Source organism: Scyliorhinus torazame, chromosome X (assembly GCF_047496885.1).
Source record: "Scyliorhinus torazame isolate Kashiwa2021f chromosome X, sScyTor2.1, whole genome shotgun sequence".
NCBI lineage: Eukaryota > Metazoa > Chordata > Chondrichthyes > Carcharhiniformes > Scyliorhinidae > Scyliorhinus > Scyliorhinus torazame.
Genome location: NC_092738.1, coordinates 44519977 through 44533899, shown reverse-complemented (window position 1 = coordinate 44533899; position 13923 = coordinate 44519977).

Here is a 13923-nt window from a genome sequence, read left to right as displayed (position 1 = left end):
CGAGAGAAACTAGATGAAGGAGGGTGAAAGAGAGCGAAAAGAGACAAAGGAGGGTGAAAGAGGGCGAAACGAGACGAAGGCGGGTGGAACAGAGCGAAACAAGACGAAGGAGGGTGAAAGCGAGCGAAACGAGATGAAGGAGGTTAAAGAGAGCAAAACGAGATGAAGCAGGGTGAAAGAGAGCGAAACGAGATGAAGGAGGGTGAAAGAGAGCCAAACGAGACGAAGGAGGGTGAAAGAGGGCGAAACGAGACGAAGGCGGGTGGAACAGAGCGAAACAAGTCGAAGGAGGATGAAAGAGAGCAAAACGAGATGAAGGAGGGTGAAAGAGAGCGAAACGAGACGAAGGAGGGTGAACGAGAGCGAAATGAGACGAAGGAGGGTGAAAGAGAGCGAAACACGTCGAAGGAGGGTGAAAGAGAGCGAAACGAGACACAGGAGTGTGAAAGAGAGCGAAACGAGATGAAGGAGGGTAAAAGAGAGCGAAACGAGAGGAAGGAGAGTGAAAGAGAGCGAAACGAGATGATGGAGAGTGAAAGAGAGCGAAACGAGAGAACGGAGGGTGAAAGAGAGCAAAACGAGACGAAGGAGGGTGAAAGAGGGCGAAACGAGAGGAAGGAGCGTGAAAGAGAGCGTAACAAGATGAAGGAGGGTGAAAGAGAGCGAAACGAGAAGAAGGAGGGTGAAAGAGAGCGAAAAGAGACAAAGGAGGGTGAAAGAGGTCGAAATGAGACGAAGGCGGGTGGAACAGAGCGAAACAAGACGAAGGAGGGTGAAAGAGAGCGAAACGAGACGAAGGAGGGTGAAGGAGAGCAAAACGAGACGAAGGAGGGTGAAACAGAGCGAAACGAGACGAAGGAGAATGAAAGAGAGCGAAACAAAATGAAGGAGGGTGGAAGAGAGCGAAACGAGACGAAGGAGGGTGAAAGAGAGTGAAACGAGACGAAGGAACGTGACAGAGAGTGAAACAAGACGAAGGAAGGTGAAAGAGAGTGAAACGAGACAAAGGAGGGTGAAAGGGAGCAAAACGAGAATAAGGAGGGTGAAAGAGAGCGAAACGAGATGAAGGAGGATGAAAGAGAGCGAAACGAGACGAAGGAGGGTGAAAGACGGCGAAACAAGACGAAGGCGGGTGGAACAGAGCGAAACAAGCCGAAGGAGGATGAAAGAGAGCGAAACGAGATGAAGGAGGGTGAAAGAGAGCGAAACGAGACGAAGGAGATTGAACGAGAGCGAAATGAGACGAAGGAGGGTGAAAGAGAGCGAAACAAGTCGAAGGAGGGTCAAAGAGAGCGAAACGAGACGAAGGAGTGTGAAAGAGAGCGAAACGAGATGAAGGAGGGTAAAAGAGATCGAAACGGGACGAAAGAGGGTAAAAGAGTGCGAAACGAGACGATGGAGGGTGAAAGAGAGCGAAACGAGAGAAAGGAGTGTGAAAGAGAGCGAAACGAGATAATGGAGGGTGAAAGAGAGCGAAACGAGAGGAAGGAGGGTGAAGGAGAGCGGAACGAGACGAAGAAGGGTGAAAGAGAGCAAAACGAGAGGAAGGAGGGTGGAACAGAGCGAAACAAGATGAAGGAGGATGAACGAGAGCAAAACGAGACGAAGGAGGGTGAAAGAGAGCGAAACGAGACGAAGGAGGGTGAACGAGAGCGAAATGAGACGAAGGTGTGTGAAAGAGAGCGAAAAGAGACAAAGGAGGGTGAAAGAGGGCGAAACGAGATGAAGGCGGGTGGAACAGAGCGAAACAAGACGAAGGAGGGTGAAAGAGAGCGAAACGAGACGAAGGAGGGTGAAAGTGAGCAAAACGAGACGAAGGAGGGTGAAAGAGAGCAAAACGAGATGAAGGAGGGTGAAAGAGAGCCAAACGAGACGAAGGAGGGTGAAAGTGGGCGAAACGAGACGAAGGCGGGTGGAACAGAGCGCAACAAGACGAAGGAGGATGAAAGAGAGCAAAACGAGACGAAGGAGGGTGAAAGGGAGCAAAACAAGATGAAGGAGGGTGAAAGAGAGCGAAACGAGATGAAGGAGGGTGAAAGAGAGCGAAACGAGACAAAGGAGGGTGAAAGAGGACGAAACGAGACGAAGGCGGGTGGAACAGAGCGAAACAAGACGAAGGAGGGTGAAAGAGAGTGAAACAAGACGAAGGAGGGTGAAAGAGAGCAAAACGAGACGAAGGAGGGTGAACCAGAGCGAAACGAGATGAACGAGGATGAAAGAGAGCAAAACGAAATGAAGGAGGGTGGAAGAGAGCGAAACGAGACGAAGGAGGGTAAAAGAGACCGAAACGGGACGAAAGAGGGTAAAAGAGAGCGAAACGAGACGATGGAGGGTGAAAGAGAGCGAAACGAGAGAAAGGAGGGTGAAAGAGAGCGAAACGAGATGATGGAGGGTGAAAGAGAGCGAAACGAGAGGAAGGAGGGTGAAGGAAAGCGGAACGAGACGAAGAAGGGAGAAAGAGAGCGAAACGAGAGGAAGGAGGGTGAAAGAGAGCGAAACGAGACGAAGGAGGGTGAAAGGGAGCAAATCGAGATGAAGGAGGGTGAAAGCGAGAGAAACTAGATGAAGGAGGGTGAAAGAGAGCGAAAAGAGACAAAGGAGGGTGAAAGAGGGCGAAACGAGACGAAGGCGGGTGGAACAGAGCGAAACAAGACGAAGGAGGGTGAAAGAGAGCAAAACGAGACGAAGCAGGGTGAAAGAGAGCGAAAGGAGACGAAGGAGGGTGAAAGAGAGCGAAACGAGATGAAGGTGGGTGAAAGAGATCGAAACAAGACAAAGGAGGGTGAAAGAGGCCGAAACGAGACGAAGGAGGGTGAAAGAGAGTGAAACGAGACGAAGGAGGGTGAAAGAGTGCGAAACGAGAAGAATGAGGGTGAAAGAGAGCGAAACGAGACGAAGGAGGGTGAAAGAGAGCAAAACGAAATGAAGGAGGGTGGAAGAGAGCGAAACGAGACGAAGGAAGGTGAAAGAGAGTGAAACAAGACGAAGGAAGGTGAAAGAGAGCGAAACGAGACCAAAGAGGGTGAAAGAGAGAGAAACGAGACGAAGGAAGGTGAAAGAGAGTGAAACGAGACAAAGGAGGGTGAAAGGGAGCAAAACGAGAATAAGGAGGGTGAAAGAGAGCGAAACGAGACAAAGGAGGGTGAAAGAGAGCGAAACGAGACGAAGGAGGGTGAAAGAGAGCGAAACGAGACGATGGAGGGTGAAAGAGAGCGAAACGAGTGAAAGGAGGGTGAAAGAGAGCGAAACGAGATGATGGACGGTGAAAGAGAGCGAAACGAGAGGAAGGAGGGTGAAGGAGAGCGAAACGAGATGAAGGAGGGTGAAAGAGAGCGTAACAAGATGAAGGAGGGTGGAAGAGAGCGAAACGAGACGAAGGAGGGTGAAAGAGAGCGAAACGAGATGAAGGAGGGTCAAAGAGAGCGTAACAAGATGAAGGAGGGTGGAAGAGAGCGAAACGAGACGAAGGAGGGTGAAAGAGAGCAAAACGAGACGAAGGAGGGTCAAAGAGATCGAAACGAGATGAAGGAGGGGGAAAGAGAGCGAAACGAGACGAAGGAGGGTGAAAGAGAGCGAAACGAGGCGAAGGAGGGTGAAAGAGAGCTACCCGAGACGAAGGAGGGTGAAAGAGAGTGAAACGAGATGAAGGTGGGTGAAAGAGAGCGAAACGAGAGGAAGAAAGGTGAAAGAGAGCGAAACGATACGAAGGAGGGTGAAAGAGAGTGGAACGAGACGAAGGAGAGTGAAAGAGACCGAAACGAGACAAAGGAGGGTGAAAGAGAGCGAAACGAGACGAAGCAGGGTGAAAGAGAGCGAAACGACATGAAGGTGGGTGAAAGAGATCGAAACAAGACAAAGGAGGGTGAAAGAGACCGAAACGAGACGAAGGAGGGTGAAAGAGAGTGAAACGAGACGAAGGAGGGTGAAAAAGTGCGAAATGAGAAGAATGAGGGTGAAAGAGATCGAAACGAGACGAAGGAGGGGGAAAGAGAGCGAAACGAGACGAAGGAGGGTGAAAGAGAGCAAAACGAAATGAAGGAGGGTGGAAGAGAGCGAAACGAGACGAAGGAAGGTGAAAGAGAGTGAAACAAGACGAAGGAAGGTGAAAGAGAGCGAAACGAGACCAAAGAGGGTGAAAGAGAGAGAAACGAGACGAAGGAAGGTGAAAGAGAGTGAAACGAGACAAAGGAGGGTGAAAGGGAGCAAAACGAGAATAAGGAGGGTGAAAGAGAGCGAAACGAGACGAAGGAGGGTGAAAGAGAGCGAAATGAGACGAAGGAGGGTGAAAGAGAGCGAAACGAGACGATGGAGGGTGAAAGAGAGCGAAACGAGTGAAAGGAGGGTGAAAGAGAGCGAAACGAGATGATGGACGGTGAAAGAGAGCGAAACGAGAGGAAGGAGGGTGAAGGAGAGCGAAACGAGATGAAGGAGGGTGAAAGAGAGCGTAACAAGATGAAGGAGGGTGGAAGAGAGCGAAACGAGACGAAGGAGGGTGAAAGAGAGCGAAACGAGACGAAGGAGGGTCAAAGAGAGCGTAACAAGATGAAGGAGGGTGGAAGAGAGCGAAACGAGACGAAGGAGGGTGAAAGAGAGCAAAACGAGACGAAGGAGGGTCAAAGAGATCGAAACGAGATGAAGGAGGGGGAAAGAGAGCGAAACGAGACGAAGGAGGGTGAAAGAGAGTGAAACGAGGCGAAGGAGGGTGAAAGAGAGCTTCCCGAGACGAAGGAGGGTGAAAGAGAGCGAAACGAGACGAAGGAGAGTGAAAGAGAGCGAAACGAGAAGAAGGAGGGTGAAAGAGAGCGAAACGATACGAAGGAGGGTGAAAGAGAGTGGAACGAGACGAAGGAGAGTGAAAGAGACCGAAACGAGACGAAGGAGGGTGAAAGAGAGCGAAACGAGACGAAGCAGGGTGAAAGAGAGCGAAAGGAGACGAAGGAGGGTGAAAGAGAGCGAAACGACATGAAGGTGGGTGAAAGAGATCGAAACAAGACAAAGGAGGGTGAAAGAGACCGAAACGAGACGAAGGAGGGTGAAAGAGAGTGAAACGAGACGAAGGAGGGTGAAAAAGTGCGAAATGAGAAGAATGAGGGTGAAAGAGATCGAAACGAGACGAAGGAGGGTGAAAGAGAGCAAAACGAAATGAAGGAGGGTGGAAGAGAGCGAAACGAGACGAAGGAAGGTGAAAGAGAGTGAAACAAGACGAAGGAAGGTGAAAGAGAGCGAAACGAGACCAAAGAGGGTGAAAGAGAGAAACAAGACGAAGTAAGGTGAAAGAGAGTGAAACGAGACAAAGGAGGGTGAAAGGGAGCAAAACGAGAATAAGGAGGGTGAAAGAGAGCGAAACGAGATGAAGGAGGGTGAAAGAGAGCGAAACGAGACGATGGAGGGTGAAAGAGAGCGTAACGAGAGAAAGGAGGGTGAAAGAGAGCGAAACGAGATGATGGAGGGTGAAAGAGAGCGAAACGAGAGGAAGGAGGGTGAAGGAGAGCAAAACGAGATGAAGGAGGGTGAAAGAGAGCGTAACAAGATGAAGGAGGGTGGAAGAGAGCGAAACGAGACGAAGGAGGGTGAAAGAGAGCGAAACGAGACGAAGGAGGGTCAAAAAGAGCGTAACAAGATGAAGGAGGGTGGAAGAGAGCGAAACGAGAGAAAGGAGGGTGAAAGAGAGCGAAACGAGATGATGGAGGGTGAAAGAGAGCGAAACGAGAGGAAGGAGGGTGAAGGAGAGCGGAACGAGACGAAGAAGGGTGAAAGAGAGCGAAACGAGAGGAAGGAGGGTGAAAGAGAGCGAAACGAGACGAAGGAGGGTGAAAGGGAGCAAATCAAGATGAAGGAGGGTGAAAGCGAGAGAAACTAGATGAAGGAGGGTGAAAGAGAGCGAAAAGAGACAAAGGAGGGTGAAAGAGGGCGAAACGAGACGAAGGCGGGTGGAACAGAGCGAAACAAGACGAAGGAGGGTGAAAGACAGCGAAACGAGATGAAAGAGGGTGAAAGAGAGCGAAACGAGATGAAGGAGGGTGAAAGAGAGCGAAAAGAGACAAAGGAGGGTGAAAGAGGTCGAAACTAGACGAAGGCGGGTGGAACAGAGCGAAACAAGACGAAGGAGGGTGAAAGAGAGCGAAACAAGACGTAGGAGGGTGAAAGAGAGCAAAACGAGACGAAGGAGGGTGAAACAGAGCGAAACGAGACGAAGGAGGATGAAAGAGAGCAAAACGAAATGAAGGAGGGTGGAAGAGAGCGAAACGAGACGAAGGAGGGTGAAAGAGAGTGAAACGAGTTGAAGGAGGATGAAAGAGAGCAAAACGAAATGAAGGAGGGTGGAAGAGAGCGAAACGAGACGAAGGAGGGTGAAAGAGTGTGAAACGAGATGAAGGAAGGTGACAGAGAGCGAAACGAGGCGAAGGAAGGTGAAAGAGAGCTACCCGAGATGAAGGAGGGTGAAAGAGAGTGAAACGAGATGAAGGTGGGTGAAAGAGAGCGAAACGAGAGGAAGAAAGGTGAAAGAGAGCGAAACGAGACGAAGGAGAGTGAAAGAGAGCGAAACGAGAAGAAGGAGGGTGAAAGAGAGCGAAACGAGATGATGGAGGGTGAAAGAGAGCGAAACGAGATGATGGAGGGTGAAAGAGAGCGAAACGAGAGGAAGGAGGGTGAAGGAGAGCGAAACGAGATGAAGGAGGGTGAAAGAGAGCGTAACAAGATGAAGGAGGGTGGAAGAGAGCGAAACGAGACGAAGGAGGGTGAAAGAGAGCGAAACGAGACGAAGGAGGGTCAAAGAGAACGTAACAAGATGAAGGAGGGTGGAAGAGAGCGAAACGAGAGAAAGGAGGCTGAAAGAGAGCGAAACGAGATGATGGAGGGTGAAAGAGAGCGAAACGAGAGGAAGGAGGGTGAAGGAGAGCGGAACGAGACGAAGAAGGGTGAAAGAGAGCGAAACGAGAGGAAGGAGGGTGAAAGAGAGCGAAACGAGACGAAGGAGGGTGAAAGGGAGCAAATCGAGATGAAGGAGGGTGAAAGCGAGAGAAACTAGATGAAGGAGGGTGAAAGAGAGCGAAAAGAGACAAAGGAGGGTGAAAGAGGGCGAAACGAGACGAAGGCGGGTGGAACAGAGCGAAACAAGACGAAGGAGGGTGAAAGAGAGCGAAACGAGATGAAGGAGGGTGAAAGAGAGCGAAACGAGATGAAGGAGGGTGAAAGAGAGCGAAAAGAGACAAAGGAGGGTGAAAGAGGTCGAAACGAGACGAAGGCGGGTGGAACAGAGCGAAACAAGACGAAGGAGGGTGAAAGAGAGCGAAACAAGACGTAGGAGGGTGAAAGAGAGCAAAACGAGACGAAGGAGGGTGAAACAGAGCGAAACGAGACGAAGGAGGAAGAAAGAGAGCAAAACGAAATGAAGGAGGGTGGAAGAGAGCGAAACGAGACGAAGGAGGGTGAAAGAGAGTGAAACGAGATGAAGGAGGATGAAAGAGAGCAAAACGAAATGAAGGAGGGTGGAAGAGAGCGAAACGAGACGAAGGAGGGTGAAAGAGAGTGAAACGAGATGAAGGAAGGTGACAGAGAGCGAAACGAGGCGAAGGAAGGTGAAAGAGAGCTACCCGAGACGAAGGAGGGTGAAAGAGAGTGAAACGAGATGAAGGTGGGTGAAAGAGAGCGAAACGAGAGGAAGAAAGGGGAAAGAGAGCGAAACGAGACGAAGGAGAGTGCAAGAGAGCGAAACGAGAAGAAGGAGGGTGAAAGAGAGCAAAACGAGACGAAGGAGGGTAAAAGAGAGTGGAACGAGACGAAGGAGGGTGAAAGGGACCGAAACGAGACGAAGGAGGGTGAAAGAGAGCGAAAGGAGTCGAAGGAGGGTGAAAGAGAGCGAAAGGAGACGAAGGAGGGTGAAAGAGAGTGAAACGAGACAAAGGAGGGTGAAAGGGAGCAAAACGAGAATAAGAAGGGTGAAAGAGAGCGAAACGAGATGAAGGAGGGTGAAAGAGAGCGAAACGAGACGAAGGAGGGTGAAAGATGGCGAAACGAGACGAAGGCGGGTGGAACAGAGCGAAACAAGACGAAGGAGGATGAAAGAGAGCGAAACGAGATGAAGGAGGGTGAAAGAGAGAGAAACGAGACGAAGGAGAGTGAACGAGAGCGAAATGAGACGAAGGAGGGTGAAAGAGAGCGAAACAAGTCGAAGGAGGGTGAAAGAGAGCGAAACAAGTCGAAGGAGGGTGAAAGAGAGCGAAACGAGACGAAGGAGTGTGAAAGAGAGCGAAACGAGTTGAAGGAGGGTAAAAGAGACCGAAACGGGACGAAAGAGGGTAAAAGAGAGCGAAACGAGACGATGGAGGGTGAAAGAGAGCGAAACGAGAGAAAGGAGGGTGAAAGAGAGCGAAACGAGATGATGGAGGGTGAAAGAGAGCGAAACGAGAGGAAGGCGGGTGAAGGAGAGCGGAACGAGACGAAGAAGGGTGAAAGAGAGCGAAACGAGAGGAAGAAAGGTGAAAGAGAGCGAAACGAGATGAAGGAGAGTGAAAGAGAGCGAAACGAGAAGAAGGAGGGTGAAAGAGAGCGAAACGAAGGAGGGTAAAAGAGAGTGGAACGAGACGAAGGAGGGTGAAAGAGACCGAAACGAGACGAAGGAGGGTGAAAGAGAGCGAAAGGAGTCAAAGGAGGGTGAAAGAGAGCGAAAGGAGACGAAGGAGGGTGAAAGAGAGTGAAACGAGACAAAGGAGGGTGAAAGCGAGCAAAACGAGAATAAGAAGGGTGAAAGAGAGCGAAACGAGATGAAGGAGGGTGAAAGAGAGTGAAACGAGACGAAGGAGGGTGAAAGATGGCGAAACGAGACGAAGGCGGGTGGAACAGAGCGAAACAAGACGAAGGAGGATGAAAGAGAGCGAAACGAGATGAAGGAGGGTGAAAGAGAGAGAAACGAGACGAAGGAGAGTGGACAAGAGCGAAATGAGACGAAGGAGGGTGAAAGAGAGCGAAACAAGTCGAAGGAGGGTGAAAGAGAGCGAAACAAGTCGAAGGAGGGTGAAAGAGAGCGAAACGAGACGAAGGAGTGTGAAAGCGAGCGAAACGAGTTGAAGGAGGGTAAAAGAGACTGAAACGGGACGAAAGAGGGTAAAAGAGAGCGAAACGAGACGATGGAGGGTGAAAGAGAGCGGAACGAGAGACAGGAGGGTGAAAGAGAGCGAAACGAGAAGAAGGCGGGTGGAACAGAGCGAAACAAGACGAAGGAGGGTGAAAGAGAGCGAAACGAGATGAAGGAGGGTGAAAGAGAGCCAAACGAGACGAAGGAGGGTGAAAGAGGGCGAAACGAGACGAAGGCGGGTGGAACAGAGCGAAACAAGACGAAGGAGGATGAAAGAGAGCAAAACGAGATGAAGGAGGGTGAAAGAGAGCGAAACGAGACGAAGGAGGGTGAACGAGAGCGAAATGAGACGAAGAAGGGTGATAGAGAGCGAAACACGTCGAAGGAGGGTGAAAGAGAGCGAAACGAGACACAGGAGTGTGAAAGAGAGCGAAACGAGATGAAGGAGGGTAAAAGAGAGCGAAACGAGAGGAAGGAGAGTGAAAGAGAGCGAAACGAGATGATGGAGAGTGAAAGAGAGCGAAACGACAGAACGGAGGGTGAAAGAGAGCAAAACGAGACGAAGGAGGGTGAAAGAGGGCGAAACGAGAGGAAGGAGCGTGAAAGAGAGCGTAACAAGATGAAGGAGGGTGAAAGAGAGCGAAACGAGAAGAAGGAGGGTGAAAGAGAGCGAAAAGAGACAAAGGAGGGTGAAAGAGGTCGAAATGAGACGAAGGCGGGTGGAACAGAGCGAAGCAAGACGAAGGAGGGTGAAAGAGAGCGAAACGAGACGAAGGAGGGTGAAAGAGAGCAAAACGAGACGAAGGAGGGTGAAACAGAGCGAAACGAGACGAAGGAGGATGAAAGAGAGCGAAACGAAATGAAGGAGGGTGGAAGAGAGCGAAACGAGACGAAGGAGGGTGAAAGAGAGTGAAACGAGACGAAGGAACGTGACAGAGAGTGAAACAAGACGAAGGAAGGTGAAAGAGAGTGAAACGAGACAAAGGAGGGTGCAAGGGAGCAAAACGAGAATAAGGAGGGTGAAAGAGAGCGAAACGAGATGAAGGAGGATGAAAGAGAGCGAAACGAGACGAAGGAGGGTGAAAGACGGCGAAACAAGACGAAGGCGGGTGGAACAGAGCGAAACAAGCCGAAGGAGGATGAAAGAGAGCGAAACGAGATGAAGGAGGGTGAAAGAGAGCGAAACGAGACGAAGGAGATTGAACGAGAGCGAAATGAGACGAAGGAGGGTGAAAGAGAGCGAAACAAGTCGAAGGAGGGTCAAAGAGAGCGAAACGAGACGAAGGAGTGTGAAAGAGAGCGAAACGAGACGAAGGAGGGTAAAAGAGACCGAAACGGGAGAAAGGAGGGTGAAAGAGAGCGAAACGAGATAATGGAGGGTGAAAGAGAGCGAAACGAGAGGAAGGAGGGTGAAGGAGAGCGGAACGAGACGAAGAAGGGTGAAAGAGAGCGAAACGAGAGGAAGGAGGGTGGAACAGAGCGAAACAAGACGAAGGAGGATGAACGAGAGCAAAACGAGACGAAGGAGGGTGAAAGAGAGCGAAACGAGACGAAGGAGGGTGAACGAGAGCGAAATGAGACGAAAGTGTGTGAAAGAGAGCGAAAAGAGACAAAGGAGGGTGAAAGAGGGCGAAACGAGATGAAGGCGGGTGGAACAGAGCGAAACAAGACGAAGGAGGGTGAAAGAGAGCGAAACGAGACGAAGGAGGGTGAAAGTGAGCAAAACGAGACGAAGGAGGGTGAAAGAGAGCGAAACGAGATGAAGGAGGGTGAAAGAGAGCCAAACGAGACGAAGGAGGGTGAAAGAGGGCGAAACGAGACGAAGGCGGGTGGAACAGAGCGAAACAAGACGAAGGAGGATGAAATAGAGCAAAACGAGACGAAGGAGGGTGAAAGGGAGCAAAACAAGATGAAGGAGGGTGAAAGAGAGCGAAACGAGATGAAGGAGGGTGAAAGAGAGCGAAAAGAGACAAAGGAGGGTGAAAGCGGACGAAACGAGACGAAGGCGGGTGGAACAGAGCGAAACAAGACGAAGGAGGGTGAAAGAGAGTGAAACAAGACGAAGGAGGGTGAAAGAGAGCAAAATGAGACGAAGGAGGGTGAAACAGAGCGAAACGAGATGAACGAGGATGAAAGAGAGCAAAACGAAATGAAGGAGGGTGGAAGAGAGCGAAACGAGACGAAGGAGGGTAAAAGAGACCGAAACGGGACGAAAGAGGGTAAAAGAGAGCGAAACGAGACGATGGAGGGTGAAAGAGAGCGAAACGAGAGAAAGGAGGGTGAAAGAGAGCGAAACGAGATGATGGAGGGTGAAAGAGAGCGAAACGAGAGGAAGGAGGGTGAAGGAGAGCGGAACGAGACGAAGAAGGGAGAAAGAGAGCGAAACGAGAGGAAGGAGGGTGAAAGAGAGCGAAACGAGACGAAGGAGGGTGAAAGGGAGCAAATCGAGATGAAGGAGGGTGAAAGCGAGAGAAACTAGATGAAGGAGGGTGAAAGAGAGCGAAAAGAGACAAAGGAGGGTGAAAGAGGGCGAAACGAGACGAAGGCGGGTGGAACAGAGCGAAACAAGACGAAGGAGGGTGAAAGAGAGCGAAACGAGATGAAGGAGGGTGAAAGAGAGCAAAACGAGATGAAGCAGGGTGAAAGAGAGCGAAACGAGATGAAGGAGGGTGAAAGAGAGCCAAACGAGACGAAGGAGGGTGAAAGAGGGCGAAACGAGACGAAGGCGGGTGGAACAGAGCGAAACAAGACGAAGGAGGATGAAAGAGAGCAAAACGAGACGAAGGAGGGTGAAAGAGAGCGAAACGAGACGAAGGAGCGTGAACGAGAGCGAAATGAGACGAAGGAGGGTGAAAGCGAGCGAAACACGTCGAAGGAGGGTGAAAGAGAGCGAAACGAGATGAAGGAGGGTAAAAGAGAGCGAAACGAGAGGAAGGAGAGTGAAAGAGAGCGAAACGAGAGAACGGAGGGTGAAAGAGAGCGAAACGAGACGAAGGAGGGTGAAAGAGGGCGAATCGAGAGGAAGGAGCGTGAAAGAGAGCGACACAAGATGAAGGAGGGTGAAAGAGAGCGAAACGAGATGAAGGAGGGTGAAAGAGAGCGAAAAGAGACAAAGGAGGGTGAAAGAGGTCGAAACGAGACGAAGGCGGGTGGAACAGAGCGAAACAAGACGAAGGAGGGTGAAAGAGAGCGAAACGAGACGAAGGAGGTTGAAAGAGAGCAAAACGAGACGAAGGAGGGTGAAACAGAGCGAAACGAGACGAAGGAGGATGAAAGAGAGCGAAACGAAATGAAGGAGGGTGGAAGAGAGCGAAATGAGACGAAGGAGGGTGAAAGAGAGTGAAACGAGACGAAGGAACGTGACAGAGAGTGAAACAAGACGAAGGAAGGTGAAAGAGATCGAAACGAGACCAAAGAGGGTGAAAGAGAGAGAAACGAGACGAAGGAAGGTGAAAGAGAGTGAAACGAGACAAAGGAGGGTGAAAAGGAGCAAAACGAGAATAAGGAGGGTGAAAGAGAGCGAAACGAGATGAAGGAGGATGAAAGAGAGCGAAACGAGACGAAGGAGGGTGAAAGACGGCGAAACGAGACGAAGGCGGGTGGAACAGAGCGAAACAAGACGACGGAGGATGAAAGAGAGCGAAACGAGATGAAGGAGGGTGAAAGAGAGCGAAACGAGACGAAGGAGAGTGAACGAGAGCGAAATGAGACGAAGGAGGGTGAAAGAGAGCGAAACAAGTCGAAGGAGGGTCAAAGAGAGCGAAACGAGACGAAGGAGTGTGAAAGAGAGCGAAACGAGATGAAGGAGGGTAAAAGAGACCGAAACGGGACGATAGAGGGTAAAAGAGAGCGAAACGAGACGATGGAGGGTGAAAGAGGGCGAAACGAGAGAAAGGAGGGTGAAAGAGAGCGAAACGAGATAATGGAGGGTGAAAGAGAGCGAAACGAGAGGAAGGAGGGTGAAGGAGAGCGGAACGAGACGAAGAAGGGTGAAAGAGAGCGAAACGAGAGAAAGGAGGGTGGAACAGAGCGAAACAAGACGAAGGAGGATGAACGAGAGCAAAACGAGACGAAGGAGGGTGAAAGAGAGCGAAACGAGACGAAGGAGGGTGAACGAGAGCGAAATGAGACGATGGTGTGTGAAAGAGAGCGAAAAGAGACAAAGGAGGGTGAAAGAGGGCGAAACGAGATGAAGGCGGGTGGAACAGAGCGAAACAAGACGAAGAAGGGTAAAAGAGAGTGAAACAAGACGAATGAGGGTGAAAGAGAGCAAAACGAGACGAAGGAGGGTGAAACAGAGCGAAACGAGATGAACGAGGATGAAAGAGAGCAAAACGAAATGAAGGAGGGTGGAAGAGAGCGAAACGAGACGAAGGAGGGTGAAAGAGAGTGAAACGAGATGAAGGAAAGTGACAGAGAGCGAAACGAGGCGAAGGAAGGTGAAAGAGAGCTACCCGAGACGAAGGAGGGTGAAAGACAGTGAAACGAGATGAAGGTGGGTGAAAGAGAGCGAAACGAGAGGAAGAAAGGTGAAAGAGAGCTAAACGAGACGAAGGAGAGTGAAAGAGAGCGAAACGAGAAGAAGGAGGGTGAAAGAGAGCGAAACGAGACGAAGGAGGGTGAAAGAGAGTGGAACGAGATGAAGGAGGGTGAAAGAGACCGAAACGAGACGAAGGAGGGTGAAAGAGAGCGAAAAGAGACAAAGGAGGGTGAAAGAGGGCGAAACGAGACGAAGGCGGGTGGAACAGAGCGAAACAAGACGAAGGAGGGTGAAAGAGAGCGAAACGAGACGAAGGAGGGTGAAAGAGAGCAAAACGAGACGAAGGAGGGTGAAAGAGAGCGAAACG